Source organism: Leptidea sinapis, chromosome Z (assembly GCF_905404315.1).
Source record: "Leptidea sinapis chromosome Z, ilLepSina1.1, whole genome shotgun sequence".
Lineage (NCBI taxonomy): Eukaryota > Metazoa > Arthropoda > Insecta > Lepidoptera > Pieridae > Leptidea > Leptidea sinapis.
Genome location: NC_066312.1, coordinates 28,432,843 through 28,447,389, shown reverse-complemented (window position 1 = coordinate 28,447,389; position 14,547 = coordinate 28,432,843). Strand labels below are relative to the sequence as shown.

Below are 14,547 nucleotides of genomic sequence, written 5' to 3'. Positions count from 1 at the left end.
TGTGACATTCGTCCATAATGTTCTTTTAATGAGTTCATTGTTTAATAAATTCGTTCTTCGAAGTCCAGTGTGTTGATATAACTGCTTCCTCTGTCTGACTTTTGTGTTTATAAGGTCTTGTTATATTGTTATCTTTATGTTCATTATGTATCTTCTTAAAATGAACTCTAAGGTTCTGGGTGGCTTGACTCATATATAAACTCTCATTATCCTTTATTTACACTATGTTGAGATTTAATAATACTAGTGGTTTTTCATAATAATATAAATATATATTTATTTTTAATAATATCTAGCATTTGTGTATAGTGATGATATTTATATTTAAAGTAATGTGGTAAATTATGAAATTGTGCTAAATAATAATTTTTAAAGTGTGGCAATAAATTTCTTGCTATTTCTTTAATAAATTAAGCTCTCAACGTTTCTGAAGTAGTGGCATATGGTGACCTGTATTATAACTTTTTAAATTCGTATGTGTTATATATTCATCTAGAACAAAATAATTTGTATTTTATTTGATTTAAAAAATACACTCTACTTGAAAACCACTCACTGTTTTTGAAGTCGGTTATCTCGTCAATAATGAATGTACGACTAAGCATCAAAGGCAAACATAATTTCCACTTCATTCAACACAAGATCAATGCTTGAGGCCAATGTTTCATCCGGACCAATACCGCAATGTCCGCCGATAAATAAATACATTGACGAACGGGAAATGCCTCACTCTATATTCGGGTCACCCTTGAACCGAATAAATTGCGAACAATTTTTGGGATCGTTTACTTCACTATGAAATGCCTCTATGGATTTATGACATTGCTTTCCTTATTGGAAAAAAAAACCGTTGCACATTCTTTGACTTAAAACTGTAATGTGAAGGAATTGTAAATGAATACTTTTTAAACTAGAAATCGCATTCAAGGCGCGCACAAATGTCGCTCTTTATATTATTATAGGCTTAAGAAACAGTGTAATATAAAATAACTTATTTCAAAATTAAGTTAAACATTGAGTACTTCGCGAATACTGTCTTGAATCATAATTAAATCGTGTTTGAAGTTGAGTCTATATTATGTAACATTTCTGAAATAATACAGACAAAAATCAATTATTATAATTTATCAGGTGACACTGTCTTGGCCTCCTCTCACTCGTTCCGCGTTCCTTAAATCCAGTGCTGCTCTTCGTGATATTTTGGGCAAATAAGTGTACTTCAGTTATTTTCACAGCATCATAACGTATGGTATTTTACTGTGGGCTCATGCTGTTGACATTGATATAGTTTACTCTGCAAAAGAGAGCTGTTCGTGCTTTATTTCAGGTTGGTTATAGACAGTTTCTCAAAGAAAATTAAAAAAAAAAATATATATTATGGCTGTTCATTGACAGTACATTTATGGAAATTTAATATACGTTCACAAAAATCGACACCTTTTTGCCCTTAATAGTGTTTCATTATTATAACACTAGAAATAAGGGATTGCTTGTAACTAGTTATAGTAGGCTTCATGAGATAAATATTAGCTTTAAGGGTAAATGTATACACTTTTATAGTAAAGTACCAGCCACTGTTCAGGCATTATCGATAAATAAATTTAAATGTCTTATAAAAAATGTCTCTGTCGTAAATCCTATTACTCCGCAGCTGAATACCTAGTGATCGGACAGCCTGGGACTAGATTATGATAATTTTATAGCGATAGAAATGACTGTACAATATTGTATATTTTTAATGAAAAGAGCGCAAAAAAAAAGTGCTGGGAGAGTTTCTAGCGCCGCTTCTTCCCTCTCAGAGCGTTATTTCCGAAGCTATATAATATACCAGCTATATAATATACCTTATAAGTATCTGGTATATTATAAATGACATCGAAAACAATTCCAATGGAATCAATTTTGAGAAAATAAATGCCTTCTATGTCTTTTAATCCTACGCCCACGTTCTTGTTTTAATTTACTTGATTCCGTTATAACTTTTGCATTCCTTGTGTACCATTCCGTAACACATTTTTTCGATTTTACTTTCCTGCACAAGCTACACTTACCTCGCAACTTGGGGTCTTTATAAATATTATTTACATGTTTTTTAAGCAAGTTGACACTCATAAATTATAACGTAAACCTGTAAAATATTATAGTTGTATTAACAAGGGAATTATCTCTTGGGAAATATAACGAAAAATAAATATTTGAATAACAAACGTTGTCCCCTCAATATATTCTTGTCAGGACACCAGGCTTAATGAAGGATTATGCTACCAATTCAGCTTTACTATGTTTTTGTGATAAGCAAGTGTTGAGGCTTGTAAAATATAAATATATAATATTTTTTTACATAGCATGCCAGAACTCTTATAAATTCAATTAAAAAAAATGAAAACGTATTCGATTCAGGAAAATGAAATATAAGCACTGGTAGTCTATGGAGTTGTTAAGTCAAAAACCGATTGCAATATTATGAAAAAGGATAATTATGTACAAATACATTGTACCTAACATATTATATATATACATACTGTAGTATTTCTAAGTGAAAACTTTTTTAAGCACGTTGGACACTTTTAGGATGTGGATAAAGCATGAACTGCCGTGACTATCACGGATTTGATAATTAACATGAATTTCAGAATTGAATAAATTATTCCTTCCTTCTTTTAGTTACTATTAGCTAATGAAAGGATAATTGTTGATACAATGAAAATTTATCAAAATAATTCAGACAAATCATTTAATCATTTTTTTTTTTCATATGGATAACAATTCAATAACATTATAAATATTATTCAAACAAAACAAATCTTACGACTGCATAAAATTAAAACTATCATTACGTAGAAGCGTACCAAGAATACTGGCATAATTACCGCGTTGGATAGCAAGGCTGATCCGTTGACCGATATAGCTGCCAGCTCTTGGGTTTCCAGTAGCCTTCTTGAGGCGCGAAGATAGTATTTTGAACATTCTCCGCGCCTCTAGGCCCCACGGGCCAAATGTCTCGAGACCAAACGGCACAAAGATGTATGACTCACTGAGGCCAACATATTTGCGACGCTTGCTGTCTTCGGTCAATCATCAATCAAATTTTAGTATATTATATTGTCTTATTATTATCTTTATACATCTCTACGCAACGCCAAAGAATCAAAGCGATCGGAGATGAATTGATCATGAATGCATTTGAGCCGCTCTTCGTTGTATACGGTAATAGTGCGAGTACACAGATTCTATTTTATGACAAAAATCTATTCAATACTTCATGCCTGAAGAAGGTGATACTGGAGAGCGCCCGCACAGTGGTAAGAACAGAACTCCTCCCAGAGGCCGAATTTGCGTCTTATACAGTTGCAGTTATTTTGGCCTCGCTAACATAAGTACATCATGTATCAACATATTTTTTGGAAATATTACATATATAGAAACAGCGCGCTTACAGTTTCATCATGATGTATTGAATAGATTTTTGTCATAAAATAGAATCTGTGTACTCGCAAAACGATTCCTATGGTATTGAGAAATAGGTATTTAAAGTATCTATTGCCGTAGTATATAAACGAATATACTACGAAATATATTCTGACCTCCCATTATCATAATATCCTACCATAACCAGAATCACACGAGGCGTTTATAGGTGTGCTCGCTTTAACTGAAAAATATTTTTTCCTGAAATCTTTTCAAATAATAAGTTGGTTTTAAATTGGAGTATTTTTGAAGGTTATATTTCCTTTGGTAGTCAGAAGTAGTGTTGTTAGGCCCACAAGATGGACCGACGATTTGGTCAAGATCGCAAGGATATGTTGGATGAGAGAAGCGCAGGACCGATCGTCGTAGAGATCTTTAGGGGAGGCCTTTGTCCAGCAGTGGACGTCTTCCAGCTGATGATGATATATAGATACCAACATTTATCAAATATAGAATGAGGCGCAGACACTCAATTTTTTTAAACATCGATGGAGAAAATTTATAATTATCACACAACTTTAGTTGATGTGATATTTGACGCTTTTGAAGAGTATTCTATAAAATGTTAATTTGTGTCCCAGTGGATGTTGTGCTTCAATACTTTGGGTATTTTTGTTTTTATGGAAGAGGAGGACAAACTAGCATTCAGTCACCTGATGTTGAAGTGATCACCGCTGCCCACATTCTCTTGCAACACTAGAGGATTCACATGAATCAAAGGTGCTAATTCGGCTTCGGGTTCGAGCAATAACCGTCATCAACGACGTGTATGCTGCGCCCTATGAGGAAGCTAGAGTTCCATTTGCGTAAACTCTCGGGAAGCCCAAATAATGAACGCTTTGGGAGAAGTGCCTTATGCTTTAGATCATTAATTATACGTGTAGATACACTGTGACAGCTGTGAAAACGTCGAATTTATAATTAACCTCTATTTTGAGCAGCAATTCACGCACACTAACACAAAGTATCATATAAATCGTGTAAGACGTAGCTTGTAACGCACACTAGACTAATATTCCTGGCCTGTTTATATAGATTATCTGACAGTAAGAGACTCTACCATGACGTATAAATTATCTAACTTAACTTAACTTATTTTACTGTGTCAAGTACTCATCAAAAGGCAGAAAGAAATAAGATAACAGTTCTCGAAATGGTAAATAAATCTTATTATTGTTTTTTTGTCAACAGTCACGTCTTCAGTTTCTAAATCGTGGATGACACGTTTACGAATTCAGGAGACGAGCCAGCCTCTAACGAGTCGACGAGACAAGTTTACGAATGTCGCCGCAATTCTCAACGGAACTGAGTCCCTTAATTAACTGGATTTGAATTAACACGTGTAAATACCGACTTTGTTCCGTTCATTACAATAACAGCATTACAACCTCTCTCCTAATTAACAGCATTACTTGGTAAGTAGCAACAATAGTGTGACAATAGTAATATGTTCTTTAATTTATTTTGACTTCTAATAAGAAGATCTGAATTAGCTCTACGTGTGTGTTAAATATTAAGATTTTTTTTTAATTTTTATATAATATATAATCGCTTGTAAAATGCTCACAGAATACTTTTATTTATTTACGATGTGTGTGGATGATGCAGCTACTGTACTCATTAACTGACATTTATTTTGTACTAGCTGACCCGGCAAACGTTGCTTAGCCATATAAAGTATAATTCAGGCGATAAATTTATAAATAATAGCCTATGTGTTATTCTGGTGTATAAGCTATATTATTATAAATTTTCATCAAAATCCATTCAGTAGTTTTTGCGTTAAAGAAGTTCAAACATACATCCAGACATACAAACTTTCACATTTATAATATTATATAATAGGATTAATTTACATTTACTTTTATGACTTACTTATGTAAGGTATCGACAATTTGACGTTTGAGTATGTATGTTGCATCACTTTACATATTACATTGTAATAGAAATGATTTGTAAAACGATAAAAATGTAAATCTTGATTTAAAAGAGTGGCAATGAGTTTGTACCAGTGGGAGGCTCCTTTGCAAAGGATGCCGGCTAGTTTATGGGTTCCACAACGGCACCTATTTCTACGGTGAAACAGTAATGTGTACATTTTAGTATGTTTAGGTCTGAAAGACGCCGTAGTTAGTGAAATTACTGGGAAAATCAGACTTAACATCTTATGGCTCAAGCAAATGTAGAGCCGCTCAGAATTTTTGGGTTTTTTAAGTATCCTGAGCGGCACTGCATTGCAATGGGTAGGGCGTACCAATTACCATCAGCAGAACGTCCCTTATTTTCATAAAAAAAAAAAACAAAAAAGTCATTATTCGTGAGAGCATGTACAATTCTCGTAGAAATCTAGTAAAAACTGCGAAGCTTATCAGGGTAGTGAGTCCTAAGAAAATATGAAGGTGGTTTTTTGTTTCACCTTCATAAGTGGCCATTTCAGGTAGATATTAAGTTAAAAGATAAGAGTAAGCCAACTGTAGCCAACCACGACGTTATTCCACGGCTTTACGCTCTACGTGACCCCGCTACGGTACTGATAAGCTTTTGTTTGTTTTATCTCCCGTCTCCGTCGTCACCGGCGCGATGTCGCTCGTATCTCCAACAACTGCTGAATAAAAAATGTTCCATTCTTATTAATTTAATTGTTATAATTCAATTAATTACGAAATAAATATCCTGATAGTGAGTGTCACTGGATTTCGGGCCAGAAAGAGGCTTCTTTGCACAGGATTGCGCTGCTGGGTTGGTTCCACACCGGCACCGTTTTATGTCAAGCAGTAATGTCCAAGTGTCTCGGTTTTAAATACGCTTATATTATATTATATATTATATAGTTTGTGAAACTACTGGTCTCACAAAAATAACCACCTAAAATGATAAAGTAACGAGCGCAATTGCGATGCCACTCAGAGTTTTGTGTTCAACCAAATATCCTGAGCGGCACCGCATTGTAATGGGCAGGGCGTATAATTTAACATAAGGTTAACGTATTGCTCACCTCGTCTCATTTAAATCTTTATTAAATTATACCGCGGATTACATTTAGGTGTTTTCGAAGTGGAAACTTGATCTAGCGAACTTTATTTTTTGGGTATTTAATAAAATTGATCCGCACATGAATATAAAAATTGATTGATTGATTACAGAAATAATATAGATTTCTCAATAGCACGAGATCAAAGGCTTGATATATGGGTGTATGTGATTAGCTCAGATATATGACGTGAAGTGAGAGCAATTTCGAGCGATAATGAAAGTTTCCTTTACGTGATAAACGCTGTCGCAAATTGGGCACATTCATTCAACTCCACAGAATTGTCGATTACTTTATCTGGGTGGAATTGTTCTTTATTATCTCATATTGCTTTATGTACAGAAAGTATTTTTCTGATTGGCATTTATTTTCTCAAAATTGATTCCTTTAGAATTCTTTTTTTTTTGATGTCATTTTTTCATTTAGTAACTAGATAAATATGCTTAAGTAAATTTCAATAAGGTACAATATTGCTTAAAATTGCATCCTAAATAATTTGATAAAGGGTTGTTATCATTGCATCACTACATTGATCGTTATTGAAAGTTTTTTGATAAGCATTCTGTCACATATATAACAGTTATCTTCAATTGTTTACATAGCAGTTAACAGTAACTGGCTTCTATTGTCAACGAAACACTAAAAAGTTACGAACAAACCGATTAAAACTTTAGTGCCCGAAATTTGAGTGCAAGAAATTACTATGTTGCTATCCTCATGTTATTCATTTGTGATAGGTAACAATAGCATAAATATATTCATATACTTCTTGAGTTGGATTGATACACGGATTTTCAACCAATTTTTTCTAATAAGAATATATTTTTCATTTTATTATAGCCATGTGGCGGCGTATCTCGTTAGTGTGGCCCCAGCTTTACAGAGATTGAGTTTTCTTACCGACTCAGCATTAAATCTTAACTTCGTGTTCAGATTGGACATCGAGTAATGGTCAAGTAAGTTCCGCCTTTTCCATGTACTCTTTGCTCTAACATACACCTTTATCAATACCGAACTGAAAGTATTAGCTGTATTTGAAATCACAAAGAATATGGAATAATGTACGTATAATTTTACTAATACTATAAAAACTATTTCGTTAAGAGGACGTAAATATCCAATATTTTATGCTATCAGTCGATATTAGTTATTTGTGCAACTGTTGTGTAATAAGGGGTATTAAACACGAATGTTAATAGTATCACATGAGTGTTTTAATACATAATTATCAACAGTTAGATACAATTTTATCAACACCAATAATATGAATCCTTTAAAAGATTCTGAAACAGTTAGCTTACTGCTAACATTAAAAGAGCCAGTCCTAGTACTCGTAATAACCTAATATCATCCAAAGGAATGTTATTATGAAAACGGATGATGTAATGTTGTACTGAACATTGGATGTTTGAATGTTGGCAATAAGCTAACTGTTTTAGAATCTTTAAAGCATGGGTGTAGATAAATAACATTTTACATTGTCATAGTTATTGTTACTATAATATTAAGGGAACCTGTTGATACGCAGATATTTAAAAAACCATACACAATAGTGTTACACGTAACTAATGTTACAGTAACAACATCATCAACTATCATTGATAAAATAAAAAAGAAAAACAATTTTTTTCTACTCGAAATTACTTAAACGTAATCGAGTAAATTAAGACAAGTTTGTGAGTAACTTGCGAGGAGACAATGATAATGTAATTTATACGATACATGTTCTACGTGACGCATCAGGAGTATCACGCTGTGCTGAACACGAGATTGCTAGCTTGGATATATTAAATATCCGGGAACTGCCACTTCTACTAATAATCTGTTTTAATTTATTATAATGCAGAGTTTGTGTATGACTACGGTGGTATATTACTAGTAATAAGGGATTGCTTGTAACTAATTCTAGTAGGCTTCATAAGATACATAATAGCTTTAAGGGTAAATGTATACACTTTTATAATAAACTGTCACTGTATAAAATTTAAATGTATAATTGAAAAATGGCTCTTTCGTAAATCCTTCTACTCCACAGTTGAATATCTAAGTGATCGGACAGCCTGGGACTAGATTATGATTATTTATACCAATAGCAATGACAGTACAATATTGTATATTTTTATTAAAATGAGCGCAAAAAAAGAATGCTGGGAGAGTTTCTTGCGTCTATTCTTCTCTCTCAGAGCGCCATTTGTTTCCGAAGCGGTAGTAGTATCTAGTATATTAGAAATGACATCAAAAAGAATTCTAGAGGAATCAATTTTGAGAAAATAAATGCCTTTTATATGTAATAGGTGACACTCTTGCCGCAATAAATTATCACTTATTTCAATATACAATATATTTTGAGAAAATAATTGCCTTTTGTGCCTCTTATATTTTCAACTGACTTCTTAAAATATTTAAATATGAATACTGAAAAAAAAAAAAAATTCAATTTATTCCATATTTCAAAACTTTGAAACATCTTCAGCGTAATGAAAAGAAGGGGAATTATATCTCGTAAAAACTTCTTTCGTATTAACATCACACCCGTTCAACATTACTAACGGAAATCTAATTACACGTCATCTACTTGTACCACTATTTCTCTAACTGTTATTAAAGCCTTGAAACTATAATAGATTTATTACAAATAATTAAGATAATTTAATTGATTTATGAACGAATATAACAACAAATTGTTTTTATAGATTTGAATAATAACATCTCAAGTCACTTTCCTAATATGTAATTATTGATGTTGAGCAGGTAATTTACTGTAAATGGCTCCACAACCCGAGAGTTGAACAAGCATTGCAACATTTAAGAACATGTGTCACTTGTGATAATAATAGTGTTCTATCAATTAACAATATGGAGCTTAATAATATAATGTTACTAGCTGACCCGGCAAACGTTGTATTGCCGATATTAAAATCGCAATACAAAAGTAACTGTTGATCGTAGATGGGTGAAAATTTTAATTTGTATGTATTTTTTAATGCTGACATAATCAAACAAATTTAAAAAAAATGTCAAAAAAAATTAAAAAAGAAATTTGGCGTGGACCACTCTTAACATTTAGGGGGATGAAAAATAGATGTTGTCCGATTCTCAGACCTACCCAATATGCACTCAAAATTTCTTGAGAATCGGTCAAGCCGTTTCGAAGGAGTTTAACTACAAACACCGCGACATGAGAATTTTATATATTAGGTATCCTCAAACATGTATAATCTTTCAATAATACATTTAATATGTAAAATTGTCTACACACATATGTGGATCTATCTAAAGCCAGAACATCTCTCTCATTTTGTCATAAAGCTAACGAAGTACTTACATTTCAGAGTATAAAATTTATCTTATATAAAACATTGAATTTGTTCTTGAGTGAAATAAGTAGATTTGAAACAAGTGAAGAAGCACAAACAATAAGCTTTGTCTCCTTATTTAACTTAAACCGTTGAGATTAAAACGGAACCATTTCATTCGACCGAATTGTTACAATTCACGTTACGACGCGGGTATTCTCGAAGGGTTAAGCTAGTTGGAAGCGAGTTGTTTGCATTCAATGGACGGAATCATCATAAATATTGAGACAACTTCGCTCTTATACAAACAAAGTAGACGTTGATATTCAACTTTGGTAACAAACGATATTCCAGGACTTCATGATGAAATTGATTAAAATTTAACTTCTGAATCATATCTAGTCGTCGAGTTCTATCTGCGTTCTTTCACTTATATTTAGTTACATTCTATCCCTGAGAATATAATAAAACAAACATAGTCCTTAACTTTTAACCCCGTGACATTGACGCTTGGTCATTTTGACCTGAGGCAATTTTAAACTAACATATTTAATTTTTGCGTCAGTCGAATGGTTCAAAAAATAGTGTAGCTGGAGATACAGCCCCCCTCTACTCGCTTCATTGGTACGCTCAGTGCGATGGCTCGTGCGCTGGGAGTTACACCTGTGTCAAGTAAAAACGGGTAATTATGACCCAGCGTCATTGCTGCTGTAGTATTTTGACCCAGATAGAATTATGGCGATCTTAGACTAGATAAGTCTGATTCACACAACGAAGGCTCCCATGCAGCTTCGTGGATATGAATGACAGGCTTACACCATGATGCTACCATTGATAATATCACTATTGATAAACAGAAACCCGAAAAAATAACTTTATACAATGCGGTGTATATGTAGCATACGAACTCAGTGACACCTTAAAACGCGAAAACAAAATTGAAAAGAAAGGCTACAGACGATTTTCTTTGCAATGTTGTAATATCTGCATAAATGCAAATATAATAGATCGGGCCAATAACAACAAGACGAAATTTTCTAAAAAAATCTGGGACTAACTTTAGAACATGAGTATTTACAAACTAGAAAGGCACGTATACATTTATCTCGTCAATTACGCAAAAAGATAGCGGATTACACAAAAAGTTCCAGGAACTCGCAATAGATGCCAAGTACATTCATCTTAAAAGGGTAAAAAAACGTCTCACACTTGTCATGTGTGCCACATTATCATTTGCCCAGATCATTACAGCAGTCCCATGACCCTGAAAGACTGTTTCGTTTTAATTTTCATATTATAAAGCTCATTTATTTGGATCACTCTACTATTACATAAGATTATTGATTCCTATTTTTGCTTAGAATGCTTTACTAAAAATTCAATATATAAACATGTAACGTTTAAATACGTAAAGTAACTTTTGCATGTGTTATTGAAAAAGATAATAAAAGTTTAATTTCTACAACTTATTGTTACGTCTATTATTTTACTACCAAAGCTTAGAAATCTTTGTAGAAAATAGTCATCAAAAATAAGGAGACTTACCAAATTTCTTAAAAAATTATCGAATAACTTCAGTCCAATATCCGGCGTCATCATCCTAGTATTTATTTCTCGTCAATTCAGCCGAGTTAACTTGATTTTTTTGACATTTTAACAGAGTTATGATATTTTCAAACTGATTCAAAAACGAAGAAGTTTTAATTGATAATTTTTTTTGAAGTAAAAGTTCTTTAGGCGTGACTTGGTAACTCATTATTATTTAATGGTTTAAAAAAGTTGCTCAAATTGTATATCTCCAAGTGTATCTGTTCATTTATGTTCATATATTTATTACTACTTTGTAATAAATGGTAAATAAAAGGTCTCAGTCTGACGTTTGCGACATTCATTATTTTTTCTTCGTCCATCGGACAGGTAAAAGGTCCGAGACCATAGAGCCATATACAATAACAACGTTATATTGATATGTGTGATATTAATAATTTAATTATTTTTATTCAATTATTTATTAATAACGCGGCTTTAAGTGATGTAAGTATATATGTAATGGTATAAATTAAATCCTCTTGTCTTTCAACTTTTTAAGAATTAATAATAATATTATTAATATTCAAATGATTATTAATTTATTATTATTATTATTTTTTTAATATTTGTTATACACTGGATATCCGAAAATAGGTGGAAAACAAGGGCAAACGAAAATAACATATTTTGTCTATGAGCTTTCAGATAAGTTAATTAGAATTAAGTTTTACTTCAAACGCGCGTAAAGATTACACGCACACCCTTTTTTATATGTATTCACTGTAGATTTTTATCTTTTAAATTATGGCAAATTTGAGAGTTGACCACATGTCAGATAATTCTGATATAATGTTAATGAACGCAATTATTTTTCATTTAAATAAATGACGATTGAAAAAGATATCCCACCCTATTTGAATTTATTAGCCGTAACATAATATCATTTCTTGTTACAGAGTCGATACCACTTAACGAAAAAAGAAAAGAAGAGAAACACGGGTTAAAAGATGGGAGGATGATTTATGTTATGGCTACTTATGGCTCGACATGGATAGGAGTCGAAGATACTAGAGGAGGCTTATGTCCAAAGACATGCTGTATAGTAAGTAAACTGGTTGCCAAATTATATTGGAATTTAAAACATTGTAATATAGGCTATTTTTATTATTATTTTATATCATTTTTCTACTGAACCAAACAGTATCAGTGCAGCTTTACTTAGCGAAAGATATAGAGTGATAGTAATACGGCTGCTTGAAGAACCGAACGAGAATCTCGTCCCTGACGTATCGAAAACAAGGTCTAGCACCGAATACGGAGTTTTCTCAAAGTATCTAAACATAAACATAGGCACATAACTACCTCATAGTACGGTAAGGTAAAATGCGAAGGCTTACAGCCAGCAGCAAATTAAAAAATATAGTTGTTCTCAATCAAATTTCGAACGCAGTTGGAGTTTCAATTGTTTTTGTTAGCAAATTTTTTAGCATTTCGTGGTTTCTACAGATTGCTCATAATAGCAAGTGTAGTACGTAGTACATTGCAGGCATAATATTATCGTACATGAAAGGTATTTTATCACCAGTTTCCTGTAAAATATGTTATTTCTACATGCATTAACAAAAAAGTATTATTACACAAATAAAACTGAAAATAAAATTTTATGAACGATGCGAGACTCGAGCCCGCGAAATCTCGCGTTCCGTGCGAGCACTCTTTTCAACTAAACCAAGCCTTCGAGTGACGTATCGTTGATAAATTCTTGTATGCTTTGTTCAACTCTCAAGTTGTGCAATTAATGTCATTTGTATTAATCCCAGAAGTGAGGGTTATCCCCTTAAAATATAACAAATTGTTTAAAAAGTATGATAGTATATCTACAGGTAAAATACAAAACAGCCAGCAGCAAATAAAAAAATATAGTTGCTCTCAATGAAATTTCGAACGCAGTTAGAGTTTTAATTGTTTTTGTTAGCAAATTTTTTAGCGTTTCGTTGACAATAGAAACTGGTGTCCGTTAACCGCTATGTGAGCAATTGAACAAAACTTTTTGTTCGACAAGCATTCAAATAATGTGGTGCTATGAGAATATGTTTGATACGAAATTGGAATTTCCTGAAACGATTCCAGCAGTACGGCGTTGAAGGCAATGGAATTTTCATAGCAGTGCGTGTGAAAATAGACGGACGAAACTATAATTGAAATTTTTTATACTATTAACAGCGAAATTCTTTTATATTTAAATAGAAAAACGAATATATTAGTAAGTATGAAACGACACTTACAATTTGTATCAAATTTTTAATTAGATTGAGTTTGGTAGAATGGTGTCTGCCTAATACTTTAGGGCTTAAGATTTAGAAGAGACTACATCTTCCTGTTATAGTTTATTCCACATACAAGTACAGTTCCAATACAAGTAAGTAATTGATGATAATGTGCCAACGCGGATTGAGAATTAAACGCACTCAGCGTGGTCGCAGGCATACACGTCAACCGATTTGAGTTTCCGAATTGGAAAAATGAATAAAGAATATGAAAATCTACTTTAAAATGAGAAATTGTATATCCCTATTTCCCTTCTTATATAATAAATGTGAATGTAACTTTGTTTGTTAAGCTTTCACGCCTATACCAATGATCTACTTTTGATGATATTCAGTACATAGAAAGACTAGAGGTAGGGAAAGAGTTAAAATAGGACATAGAAGTTTGTATGGAGGATCGACATTATGGAACATCACACCATGAAACTTTGTATTTAGGCACTTGGTTAGATGTTTATAAATATATTTTCTAGCTTTTTAGAAATTTCGACATTTGTGGGGATTAAAGTTCGTATGGAAGTCTAAGCAAAGTCACGCGTTCACGCCTAACTCCGAAATCAATTGTGATTATATTTGGTTTAAAAATAGACAAAAAGCTACCCTTTGTTGTTAAAAAAATTAACAAAAAAAAAACCGACTTCAACAACACTATTCCAAAACAATAGATCTAATATGCACTAAAAAGTATAAAAATAATTGCGTTTTTTTTGTACAATCTAATTAATCAATCTAATTCTATTTACGATTATTGTAATTTTTGGAATCGGTGTTCTTCCGCCGCGAGCCGCTCTCGCCTCTCGCTTCCGCACGAGTCAAGCCCATCTCATGTATGTAGTTACAAACCTATCTTGGATGACACCGACTTCAAAAATTACAATAATTTAATAAGACGTTA

General features: G+C 32.6%; 1 protein-coding gene across 1 annotated transcript in view; it reads right to left on the bottom strand.

Annotated features, from left to right (window-relative positions):
- LOC126979245 (uncharacterized) overlaps positions 1-14,547 on the bottom strand; it is a 237,638-nt gene that overhangs the window by 68,814 nt on the left and 154,277 nt on the right. The gene's annotated exons all lie outside the window — the stretch shown is intronic.